Source organism: Lycorma delicatula, chromosome 4 (genome assembly GCF_047948215.1).
Source record: "Lycorma delicatula isolate Av1 chromosome 4, ASM4794821v1, whole genome shotgun sequence".
NCBI lineage: Eukaryota > Metazoa > Arthropoda > Insecta > Hemiptera > Fulgoridae > Lycorma > Lycorma delicatula.
This window is the reverse complement of record NC_134458.1, coordinates 198,773,410-198,787,645: the sequence shown is the minus strand read 5'-3', so window position 1 is coordinate 198,787,645 and position 14,236 is coordinate 198,773,410. Positions and strand designations below refer to the sequence as shown.

At 27.0% G+C, this 14,236-nt stretch overlaps 1 protein-coding gene across 3 annotated transcripts in view; it reads left to right on the top strand.

Annotated features, from left to right (window-relative positions):
* Window positions 1-13,516, top strand: part of LOC142324204 (uncharacterized) — a 71,845-nt gene extending 58,329 nt beyond the window's left edge. For 2 of the 3 annotated variants that reach the window (XM_075364985.1, XM_075364987.1), the window contains exon 2: window positions 11,849-13,516. The gene's annotated coding sequence lies outside the window, so the exon portion shown is untranslated. Of the gene's footprint in view, window positions 1-2,404; window positions 2,458-11,848 lie in introns of all 3 variants that reach the window. The other variant, XM_075364986.1, reaches the window with a different exon arrangement.
* Window positions 13,517-14,236: the final 720 nt, after the last annotated feature.

Sequence of the window (14,236 nt, the reverse complement as noted above, 5' to 3'; positions counted from 1 at the left end):
CACCAATGAACACTGGTATCCACAATCTAGTATTCAAATCAGTATACCATTTTAAGCAAAAAGACATACACCATTTTTAAGTTACAGAAGATTTTCTAAATGTTATTTACAGCATTTTTTTATGTTAGCAATTTAAATCCTTTCCTATAAAATAATCTATTAATAGATTATTGTTTTCTTAAAAACTAGGTTGAAAGTTTTATTTAAGAATAAAGCAGGTACGCCCATTTGGGATTGAAAAAGATTGATAATCCATATTTTAAATTTTAATTCTTTCACATTTATTTTAATCCACAAGTATTTAACCATAAAATCCATAAAGTTTTATACCTAATTTTTGCAAGTCTGTGGGCCACAAAAACCTTTTGAGTGGGCTGTGACTTTAGACTCATGCGCTAAGCCTACTGAAATGTGTTTTATATTCATCCATACAAGTAAAATTCAAGTAATAAGTTCACCACAGGGAGTAACTGTATATAGTTAAAGTATTTTTTTAGGGAAAAAACCATTACTCACTGTTGTACTTCATGCATTTCAGTAGTACTACATTTATCTGACATTGAAAAAGATTAAAATGAAAAATTATCAATTTTTCTGTTTAGAAATAATATTGTATACTCTACTTCACCTTAGTAGGAGAAAATATTATTTAGTATATATATTTATTGTAATAAATAGTCTGTACTTTGATATTCACAGAGAAAAAACTCATCCTAGAAATCTTCTCTACATATTACAATCAAGATTTATAAAGATTAATTTTTTCACTTTTTTTTCTCTACAATTAACCCTTTTTTCTGAGATTTCTGCTTGAAATATATTTATAAATTTAAATTAAAAATAGAGGAAAATTTACCATCTTGGTCAGTGACAAAGAGAAAGTTAAGAATTTCTACTAGTATACAATTTGCTAGATTATTTGTTAATATAATTTGTATTTATTATATTATATCAACAAGTCTACCTAAAAAGTAAATAAATTATTTTTATTATAAAAAAGAGGAAGAAAAGAAAACCATTTCAGTTTTAAAGTGCAGGATTCTCTGACCTTCAAATAAATATATATAGGGCTTAAAAAATTATAAATTATGTTTTTAAAATTTATTTTACTTGGATTGGAATTTATTAATTGCTATTAAGTCATAGAAAGAAAATTTGATAAAACATAAATGAAAATTTATAATTATTTAAATGTTGTAAAATAATCAAACTATATTTAATCGATTTTTTATTCATAACATTTAGTCTTTTTCTTTTCTTTTTTTTATAATACTAATTTTGAACTGTTAGCCAGTGTTTTGTATGTTAGTTTACATATTATAAAATTTTGGCACAGTTTCTTGTTATTTTTGCATCTCTCACTCTCTCTCCCTCCCCTACATCCCTCCCCATTCTGCCTGTCTGTCTGGCAGTCTGTGTTTGTTTGTGTGTGTGTGTGTGTGTGTGTGGCATCTGCAATTACATTTTGTCTTAGACCTGCTCAAACAACTCATTTACATGTTTTTAAATAAAGATAATACATATAAAGTTTATAAATTTATTGTTATTATCTATTTACTAAATGTTCATTGTAATTTTCAGTATTATTGATAAATATCTAAATAATTAATTTTATTTTTAATATAAAATTATTCTGTTTTATACATAACAAGCTGGTAACAACGGGTAATAAACCCAAGTTAAAGTTGGACAGTTTGTCAATCCACTCTTAGCATTTCTATTACCATTCTGACAGAGTCATTAACTGAACTTATAAATTAGTAATTATGAAATAAACAAACTGAATTCACGTCAAATATCTGAAACTTATATTTATTTTTTCTACTGAGTATACTTATTTTAATTTTCTCAGAATTAAATTCTCTACAAATTTAATTTTAAATCTTTATTTTTTACTGCCAATTTAACAAACATAATTTATGGTAACCCTAAAAAAGTGTTTTTTTTTAAATCCAATTTTTTGGGCTTCACAACTGTTTTCTTGGAAATTACTAGAGATGCAATTCTAGGACTATTTTATTCAATTTTTCAGGTCAAAAAAATATAAAACCACCAATTTACACCTTAATCACCCATATATATATATATATATATATATATATATATTTATTTATTTATTTATTTATTTATTTATTTATTTATCATGAGAGACTATTGAATACTAGCCATCTCGTTTTTATTTACTTAGAAAATTTTAACCATTTAAACAATGATTCTTCAATTATTTTTTTAAAAATTAATTTGAAACTTAAATAAAAAAAGCTCTGAATATCATAGCTAACCACTGAAAGCACTGAGTGATTAAGAGATTCTAAGATAATTTTTAATAATTTCATATCGTATATGAAATATATTAATAGGTGCACATGTATATAAACCTAAGCAAATATTTATATTTTCCTAGGCAGACAGCAAATTCTGTGAAAGAAGAGAGCTATTTGACTGATTAAATAAAGGGTAAATACATATATATATATATATATATATATATATATATATATATATATATATATATACTACTTTATTAAAAACTAAATGAATAAATGCATTTTTAAAATAAAAGCATTATTATAAAACAATTGATTCATTAAAACTTATTGTAGTGATAATTTTTATCAACATATTACTGTGCTGAATATGTTTAAAACTAACCATTTAAGTAACAAAAGACAATAACATATCTTACTATTAATGAAGACGGATTAAATCCTGACTAATGAATAATGCAAAAGAATGTTATAATTTTTTTTTGTAAATTTTAAATATTACATACTGACTAATCTCTCTATTAAACAATTAATTTAAAAAAAAGAAATTATATGGTTTATTTATTATTAATTCATATAACACATTTAATTATTGGTTATTCAAATAAAAAATGTTTGTAAAAATATTGTGCAATAATTTATGAAATGTAATTTTTTAATCAACTAAAACACATGGTAAAACAGATAACAGTTAGTTAAAGATGTCTTAGAAATAATTTATTTTTGAAAATCAATAAACATTGCAGAATAATCTTAAAATATAAACATCAGTAACAGAAATATTAAATTATACAATAAAATACCAATGAAGATCTTCATCATCAGTAAGAGAGGGTAATCCCAAAGAGACTAAAATCATTATTAAGTTTTTAAAAATATTATAGGATTTGATTTGGTTGTCACTGTAAAGTTTATATTTTTAAATTAATATCATCATTGACAATTATAGTAAAAAAAGTAGTAAACCGTAGATTTTATTAAACGAGATAGTTGCTAGTGATCTTCTCTATATGTTAATAAAATAAATTAAATATTTAGTCTAATATCTCTTGTCTTATGTAATCAAGATTGATTACTTCATTATTATTAGGAGTACCAAAATTTTGCTGCACTTATTACCTCTTCAGCATAAAATTATTTTAGTATAATTGGTTCAATAAGAAAATAAACGGCTACAGAACATCAATATGTAAAATGCATCCATCTTGGAAAGAATCTGATGCATCACCTAACCTAATGAAACAAATAGGCCTTAGTCACACTATTAGCCATCTTAAAAAATAAATTTCTAACGTAATTATAATGTAATGTAAATAACACTGTAACATTAAAATACCTGTGAAAATGAGTTTTCTAGTGGTGAACGCGTCTGCCCAAATCAGCTGATTTGGAAGACGAGAGTTCCAGCGTTCAAGTCCTAGTAAAGGCAGTTACTTTTATACGGATTTGAATACTAGTCGTTGGATACCGGTGTTCTTTGGTGGTTGGATTTCAATTAGCCATACACCTCAGGAATGGTCAAACTGAGACTGTACAAGACTACACTTCACTTACACTCATACATATCATCCTCATTCATCCTCTGAAGTAATACCTGAACGGTAATTCCCGGAGGCTAAAAAGGAAAAAGAAAGAAAAGTTAAATCTTCATTAGTAAGCATTTTATGATGACGGTTAATGAAATATGAACTTAAATGTAAATATTTATAAGCCACATGTGACATCACTTCCATCGATTGTCACTTTTTAAAATTGACAAAACGGTAAATGATTTATAGAAATTCTTATATGTGAAGGATACTTTCAAAATACCCCAATTTAAATGTTTCGACCAATGAAACGTTTAGACAAGATTCAATTTTCACGTTTATAAGGCAGAAAAATGCAACAAGAAAATACGTGCTGAATTCTAACGGAGTAATTCTCAACTTAGATAATTAGATAACCCTGACACGTTTTCTCCCGCTTCTTCTTTTACGATAATAATTTTTTTTCAGATATCTTCGTTGTTAGAGAGAGATGCAGCGAAATGATTTGTGAATTGCATCGTCTCTAGAATCTTTTTTAATGATGTCATTGTGATAATCAAAAACCTAAAACAAGATTGAAATGTTAACTTCACTGTGACATACAGTAGTTTAGTAATTTACGTTAGATTTTTATAGTCGACTATTTATTTCAAGTTGCATTTCTGTGTAAAATTATTACAAGATTGAATTACAAGACTATCGTTGTTTAAAGAACAAATATATATTCCTGTAATATCTCTTTAAAAAAAAACCCCAAAAAACGACAGGTGATGTAGTCTATTTTTTTCCCTTAATGCCCCCCCCGCAATAAAGCGTTCCGCCAGCTTTTAAAAGGTGTCTGTATGACGCTAACCATGGAGCCAGAGTGGCGCCTGATACAATTTCCATGTGTAACTAAACAACGAAAAGGAACGGTGAATAGTGCAAGGGTGTGGCTAGAGAAAAATGAAACGACTAACCTATAGAGGCTTCCTCTAAATGAAAAAATGAAATAATTTGACACTGATTCAGTGTAATATATATTTCGTAGGCGAATTAAAAAATCAGGCTAATTGGAAAATTACCATTTTCAAAGAAAATTATAAATATAATCTAATCTAACTTAACCTACGCTCGCTAGTCAAGGTTAGCGAGCGTTGGTTAAGTTTGGTTAGATTATAATTACAAGCAATAATACAAATATATTATATATCACTTTCCAGTTAGGCGCATTGCAGTAAGCATGACTTTTCAATTCGCCTACGGTACATATATATATATATATATATATATATATATATATATATATATATATACTGAATCACTAGTTCTTTTATTTGCGATATAATTCGATAACATTATGATACATATTCAAATTAAATAATTGTTTGTTTCTTTAAAAAAATTAATAAAATCACATTGAAAGCTGAATAATTCTTTAAATTTTGAATTTAAAGTTGGTGCTGAATTAAGAACTAGTATAAACATTTATAAAACGTATAAAATTAAAAATAAGTATAAACGTATAAAACATAATTAATCCTGAATTAGATGTCAACTTAAAGAAACAATCAAATTTTACAGATAAAATATTATTTTTTTGTAGATATAATGCTATAACAGTTCAATACTAAATTACACCCCTGATTGAAATTGCCCAAATATATAACTAAAGTGGCATAATAATGTAATGGAATCGGCTAATAAGTACAAGAAAGTGACTTTTTAGGGGCAGATATTACAAATGAAGTTGTTTTTATCGTCCAAGTTATTTTCATGCAAAATTTCATTAAAATCAAACCACCCAGTCCAGGATATTAAACAACAAACAGGCTAACATACATATGTACATAAATTTATCCTTATGGAATTTTTCATTGCTAATTTTTTTTTTTTTTTGTTAAAGAGGAGTGTCGTGAAATACCAAAACCCTAAAACTTTAAAAACCCTAAAAATCCTGACATTTAAAATCTGACCCGATTAAAATACTCTCCCGCATACAATATATTGTCGCATGGTTCCATGCGGCTCGATCAGGATATTGAGCGGTTGTTGATAATTTAGAATGTTTATATATAATTACAATTTATTGCTTTAAAATGGTCAAATTACAACCAGGCAAATTAATAATAATAACAATGGCGATAAACACAATAATAATAATGACAAAAATAATAATAAAACAATTAATGAACACAAATATTAATATAGTAATTACAACCTCAATAATAGTCAGGATAATAGTAGTAAATGAACTCACCGGGTTGGTCTAGTGGTGAACGCGTCTTCCCAAATCAGCTGATTTGGAAATAGACAGTTCCAGAGTTCAAGTCCTAGTAAAGCCAGTTATTTTTACACGGATTTGAATACTAGATGATGGATACCGGTGTTCTTCGGTGGTTGGATTTCAATTAACCACACATCTGAGGAATGGTCGAACTGAGACTGTACAAGACTACACTTCATTTACACACATACATATCATCCTCTGAAGTAATACCTGAACGGTAATTCCCGGAGGCTAAACAGGAAAAAAGTAGTAGTAAACGATAATTACATGACATAAAACATAACATAATCAAAACTGTAATACATAATGTAAACAACAAAGATTAACAATCAAAATATTATACATCAAATAGTGATAGTAATGTCAATAATAAATACAGATTACACATAAGGCAGATTTCAAAATAAATAATCGTTCGGAATTTATTCCAGGTAGACAAATAGAAACTAGACTCATTAACAAACTCACTAGTCTTATATTAAGAAATAATCTTATAAAATTGACTTGCAAATCCCTTTTGTTGTCTATCCTAACAGTTTATGAATGAACTTTATTGCATTATTTCTTTCACTTATACACTTGTAGTTTTATTGTAACTCACCGATAGTATTTATTGTATACTTGGATTTACTCGTGGCGTCACCTTAATCGTATCGAACTGAATACTTTCCTCGCTGGACTGACGTCTTGCTCACTCGTCTCGCAGATTCACACCTGTGACTCTCCTCGCTGGACTGGTTCGCAGAACTCCGCCGAACTGACTTTTAGCTGGTCTTACTGGGCTATTTGTACTGTTAGCGTCTTTATCTGTAGGAATCGGACCCAAGTCGAGGCGTGAGAAGAGTCGACCGAGGCTTTGTTCCCATGAATTCCAAACTTGGTCTCTTCTCACCGCACAACTGGTGTTCATTGGGTGTTAGCAGGCAGTATAACAAAAGACAATCGTAAAACGGACCTATTCTTTACAAAAAGGGTTCTCCTTTTTGTCCCTTTCTGGATTCTTCCAGTTATTATATTAATTATTACTTTCATAATAATTGATAGGAATCTGTTACTCAGGCCCGCTATACCGGTCTTGTTAAATACTTTATAGCTAAACAACGTATCAAGAGTATATAGCTGGAAAATAAAAGTTAAAACTTAATATTGAACCATCATATTACCTTCAGATTAAAAAAAGTTAGTGGAATTATTTTTAAAAACTATGAAGCTAATAAGAATATATTTACGTAGCTTGCCCAAGCCGAATTGGCACAGATCTGATCTAGGCGATAGTCACTTAGCTAGCGCGGGGCTATAATGTACTACTCGTGGAAGACAGTATATATATATACTGTATAATAAATTTTACGGTATATATACAGTACAATTTTTTATTTTATGGTAATTTTTTTTATACTAATTTACGGTATAAATTTTTTTTAGTATTTTTCAACTAGTGTTTATTCCATTCAATAAACAAATTCACATCATAATTTGTTTAATTATTTTTAGTCTTATATATATATATATATGTCGGAGAGGCGAGGAGATTTGTCAGGGATTCAACGTTTTGTGTTTCACTCATTTTTATTATTACAAGTGGAGAATATATAAGATTATAATAAAGTTCAATTAATAAAAATGAGTAGATAACTCGTACAATGAAATAATTACAAATGATAATTATCACTTATCAATAACTCAGTAGTACACGAATTATAATATAAGATTAATTTAATTTAGAATTCAAATAATATTAAGACAACTTGCGATAGACCGAGGCTCAGGGAAATAACGAATTCGCGATCACCAGGACGTCTGTTCGATCTGGGTTCCAAAGCAAGACTGCCTTTTCTCAATATTCTCAAATAATATGCCTACTGCATATTTCCTTTTCCTTATTAATTTTATGATACCCCTATCGTCCTGGGATCCCGACTAGGTTGACAACCGTGTGCCTACCTAGGCCTAAGCCTACCGCAATAAAACAATTTAAACCTTATTTTACAAAATATTACAAGTAATAGTACATTTCTTAAAACTACTAAAAATACAGATATTCTAAAGAATATTCTCATCGTTTTGTCGGAAGATACTCCACTGTACTTTATTCTCCGACATATATATATATATATATATATATATATATATATATATATATATATATATATATATAATAAATAAATTCATAACTGAATAAAACAATACATAAATACATAGCTAACTTATTTTTAAATACTTAAGTAAAAAAAAATAAATTAAAAAAATATATATAATTATTACCTTGAAATATAGATATTTCTTGCTGTTATAATTGTTTTTACTAGCTCGACAATTCTTTTTTCAGTAGAACTTTTATACTATACGTTATAATGTATTTCGTTATGAATTTTGCAACTAGCACTAGCATAAAAAACTAAAGTTGCCGAATATATAGCACTTCACTTCCTACTGCATATTTTCGTCTTCTTCTGATGAACTCTGCTTCCCAAATTGATAATGCCACGTTCAGATTTGTTGTTCTAGAGGTCCTTGCCGCTGCGACACTCATCTTTGGTTTTTTTAACATGTTTGCAACATTTTATCCAGACCTCGACTGAGCGTTCTGCAAACTTTTTATGACAAATTTACATTGTTGCAGCAATCGAAAATTGTACATTTTCGGTTGCGATCCGGTTCTTCGCCGGTGCCCATATCATCTCGATGGGATTCAAATTGTGATGATGCGGGGGTAGGCGTAAAACAGGGAACCCGCCTTCCTCCAATATGTTATCTGTTTTCAGAGGACCTTTATTTTTTTTAATTGTTTCATACAACTAAACTTTCGTCAAATTTTCATGGAATGGCAAGCTGTTAGTTCGCACCCAGTCAATCGTTGATTTTTTTTGTTGATGCTGAATTAGGTGCTCGGCTTTCTTCAGCATTGTAATAAGAAGCATTATCTAAAATAACGACAGTGTTTACTGGCAAGTTAGACATTAATTTTTCTCTTATCCGCTTTAAAATCATGTTGCAGTTCATCTGAGAATGATAATCACCTGAGGAAGATTTGACTTTCCATACTCTCAAGCAGTTGGGAACGAATCCCGTTTCACTACCGGCGTGGATAATTATTATTCTTTCTCCTTTTGAAATTGACACAGCAAAACACTCAGATGCATTTGAAGGTTGGCAACATTTCTGTTGGCAGTGAGAACTTAAAATATAAGTCTCATCGACGTAGACGATTGGTCTTCCTTCAACTTTATTCAAATACACAAACCGTTTGTACTGAATATCATATTTTTCAATAAGAATTACCCTGTTATTTCTGATTCTCTTCCGTTTGAAGTCCATGCTTAACAAAAATGTCCGTAAGCTACTCTTTTGCCCATTAAATACCCCATCACTTTTTAGTTTTGAGGTAAGTTTCCTTAGAGAAAGCAAGCAGCCCTCGGCTAATTAAAATGTTAACACGTCACGTCATATAGCATTCCGATCAAAACTGTTCCAAAACTGTTTTTATGTAATATAGTTTGCTGATTTTAAAAATAATACTTTCAAGGAAATCGGTTGAAAATTGGGCAAAATATGATGAAAATCCCATGTCATAAATCACAGATTAGTAACATATGTTAGTATAAGTGAAAGTAGATTCAGAAAACCACGTTTTTAAAATTCCCACCACTCAAAAGGCTATTCAGATGAACAAAAAACCATTTTTACTGTATACTGTTATTCATTATGAATCGATATGTGTTACATGTTTACCGATATCATTTGTCAGAAAAGATAGACCTCAAGTTATAGTTTATAGACCTCAAGTAAAAGTGACGTATTTATGACCACAAATTCCTTCTTTTTTTGTGTGCTGTATATCATAATTTATTATGTGTTTCAATACATCGATATGTTGCTAGTAAGATAAGCTATTTTTGTAAATAATAAATAAATCCGTAATCATCATAGCAATTATAATATACAAGTCACACACACAAGCACATTTCTGAGAAAAAATGGTCATATTCTTTCTAGTCTAAATAAAACATTTTACATCGTATAAACGTCGTTCAAATTGTGTAATATAACTGATTCCTTTGTGAATATAAAAAAATAACCGACTTAGATGCCATATAAAATGATTTTGTAACAACGTTTTAAAACTGACGCCGTACATAACCAGTTCCAAGGCCACTTGATCTGAAAAGAGATTTAAAATTTGAAGAGAAACCTGAGTCTTAACTTAACTACCCGCCAAAAGTCATATGATTTATGTTATTGTTTGTAATAATTTAATTTATAATATAAAATATATATATATATATATATATATATATGTATATCATATACAACTGCAAATACAGTATACAGTAAAACGGAATCATTTACAAAAACAAGTTAGTCTCTGAATGAATCAGGAACGGTTTGTATAAATTGTGATTTAATGTTACATTTGAATGTTTAGAATGACACATCTTTCTGTTATTATTTACACAACTTGAATAAAGAAATCTTTTTTACGCACGACTCGTTGTCTGGGCTAGTATACGGTTGTTCATCACTCCCAGAACAAAGGGCGCAGAGGGTAGCATAAACAGTAGACATCAGTCTTGTACTTGTTTGGCTTGAATATTTTATACAGTTATAACTATTAATTAATATACTTTCGCTTAAATACTAATCAGTAACAGTCGATTAGTCCGCATAATAATTCATAACATATCTATTTCAGCATCTAATAAAGAAATGCATTATTAATTAATAATATATAAACTCAGGATTAAATAAGTAATTAATAAATATAAGACGTGAATTGTTTATCGACTGGAATAAACAATAGTCGTACCGTATACATAATGTCTTTAATCAAATAGTATTATAACCCCGTGTTCGTTAGGCAGCAAAATATATACCTATGCTGTTCATCAGATCTGTGCCAATTTGACTTGGACAACCCATAAAATCCTTTTAAATGAGATGGTTTTTCATTTTTTGATTTTATGATTAATACACTACAAAAGCAAGAAGCTTATTTCTTGTAGGAATATTGAATGGGAAGGTTTTTTAGCGTATAAGAAACATCACTTACCAGAATTCAAACACGGATCCGTCCAGATGAAAGGCTAAATTGCTGTCACTCTGCCATGGAGATCGGTAGAGTGGCAACCTCTGTGTCGCCACTATTTAAAAATATAAAATATATATTACAATGTTTCAATTTTTAAAAACTAAAGATTAGGTTAACCAGTTCTTCTTTTTAGTTTTTATTTATTTTAAATTTATTCCTTGAAATCTGCATATAGTTAGATTCTACAGCTGTTCTTAATCAGAATAGGTTAATTATTCTCTAAGTCAGTACGGTTAATTAAATCTCGGTTAGCTATGTATAAATATTCCAGTTTTTCATAAAAAAAAGAAACATTTTTGGATATTTTGATGCACCAAGAGAAAAATCTAATTTGTGGATTTTTATTTAATCGATGTTCGATATTATATAGTTTATATTATTTAACATTTAAATTACAACTTAAAGAATTTTTGATTTTTGTACTTAAGTAACTGCTACGTTTATACAAATTCAATAAATGGATTATTAACTATGTAGTGTGCATAATTAAAGTAGCTCATATAGTGACAATATTTGAAAACAGTGTCATACTGTTTTTAGATAAAAATTACAGGATAAATTATTATGGGAAAAAAAATGTTCATGGAAACTTGAAGTAAGAAGTACTTTATTATATTTTATTACAATTAATCAAAAACTTTATTGTGTAAAATAAATAACAAAAATGTATAATGTATGTATTATTCTGTTACAGGTTGTGGTAAACACTGATGATCAGATCAGATAATTTACATTGATGAGTCGTGACAAGATTGATTACAGATACAACAATAGTCTTAAAATAATGAAGAGGAAGAAATGAATAAATCATTTTTAATTATTGAATAAATATTATTCTTTAAAAGATGTCATTAGAATCAAATTACAAATGTCACCATCATCATTAAAGTGAACATTAATAATAATAAATCTAGAAATTCAAATTTTATTTAATTTATAAATTAATAAAATCATCAAACTTTTATGACTTTAAATTTACATTAATTTACTGAGGGAAGGAAAAATTAATAAAAAATCTAATTTATTATATTTTTTAAAAATATACACATATATTTATACAATATGAAATTTTCTATCAGTGTCTGTATTTATAAAAATATATTTTGAAAATTTGAAATTTATTTATTCCAAGATACTACTTAGATTATTGCTTACAATTAACAATTTCTTTAATAACACATTACGAAATTCTAAAGATATTTTGCGTTTTGATAATGATTAATTATTAATATATACATTATTTCTTGATTATTTTTAATTAGTTTTTTAAATTGTTTGTTTTAATTGTTATAATTTTAAATTAATTGTAATTTATATAATTATTTTAACATTTTTTTATGTAATTAATTTAATAAACAAATTTTTTATATTGTGTTAAAAATATTTATAAACATAATTATATTTTGTACAACATTATTCATAATTTTGGAAAACATTCCATTTTTTTTTTCTTGTAAATAATTGATAACTATTGTTTATTATTTGAAAATTAATTTGATATTTGTTGTTTGTTTTTTATTAGAATTAATTATGTAAAAAGTATTTGTTCTTTTTTGTTGTAATAATGCTTTTGTTGTATACAATAATTTTTCAGAAATAATAAATTTAAATAATTTTTTTATTTAACTGTAAATATTTTTTAATATTTGTTTGTTTTTTCAATGGTGTTTGATTATTTTTAATAGTAATTAAGTCAATTAAATTTTTATGATGTTTGCAATTTTTGTATGTTTTAATATTTTTTTATATAACAAGTGCTAAATAAAAAAACAAATTTGTAAATTGAAGATTTAAGTTGATTGTTATACGTTTTAACTACTTATATACTTAAGTATAAAAAAACTTTCTTTCTGCTTTTTTTCAATATTTGGTGTTGGGTTTGCTTTAAATTGTATTTTTTAATTGTATTTTAATTCTCTAATTATTTCTTATGGCTTCTTTTACTTCCTTACATATTATTCTTTTCATTTATTAACATTTGTTTTTAAATAATGGCTTATTGGTAAAAGGTGTTTTTTAGCTACACGGTGATTTTTGCCCTTTTAAATAATAATTTATTTAAAAGAAAAAAATGTATATTAAATTACATACATGTAGTGTTTAAAATAGAATTTTGTTATTGATATTATTAATTAATGATATACGTAAATTTTTGTTATTTTTTTATTGATATTTATATGTCTAAACTTATATTCCTGTGAGTTAATAATTATATAAATGTCCATGATTAAATACTATATTATATCTTATATACAATGTCTTTATTAAAAAAAAAATACTTACCCTATGTGCTTTATGAATATGCTTCAATATTAATATCCACAACATTCAAGTTCAATAATAAATCATTTTTTTAATCGTACATTCTTTGTTTAAATTTATTTAAGGTACGCAACCGTATTTTATTTTTTTATTTTCTTACTCCCTTTTATAATTATTAAATTATTATTACTGTAAAAATATATATATAATTTTACTATAAGTGTATTCCTAAAAGATTATGACATCGTTTTAAAAATAAATCAAATACGTGTGATAAATAACAATAAAATATTTTCTTTGGCATGTTTTAGTGCTGCTTCCTTAATATTTTACTTATGAATCAAATTTTGATTCTGCTTGTTAATCTAGTCTTCAAAGTAAAATTTTAGCTAAAGTTTCACAAAAATTTCAAACTTCTCACAAAAATTCCAAATAGGCCTATTTTTATTTATTTATTTTTTTTGTGTAGATTAACACAAAAAGATCTTTTTCATGAAATTTTTTTTAATTATATCAGTTTTTACATATTTATTTTCTTTTAGAAATATTGTGACAAAGATACAAGAGATACTGTTTCTTTAAAAGAGAGAACTTTTCTTTTAAACGTACTACTGTAAATTATACACAAACATTTTTCAATAAATAAAATGTTACCTGTATGCAAAAAGTCAGACGGTTTGTAATTTTTGTGAGAATAAAATCTTTGGGGACTGGACTATTGGTGTATGCAGTGATCAAACTAATAGGGATTGGCAGGATATATGTCCAGGCACCAATAAGTAGGAGTATCAAATGGGTAAGTTGGTGAAGATGGTGCTGA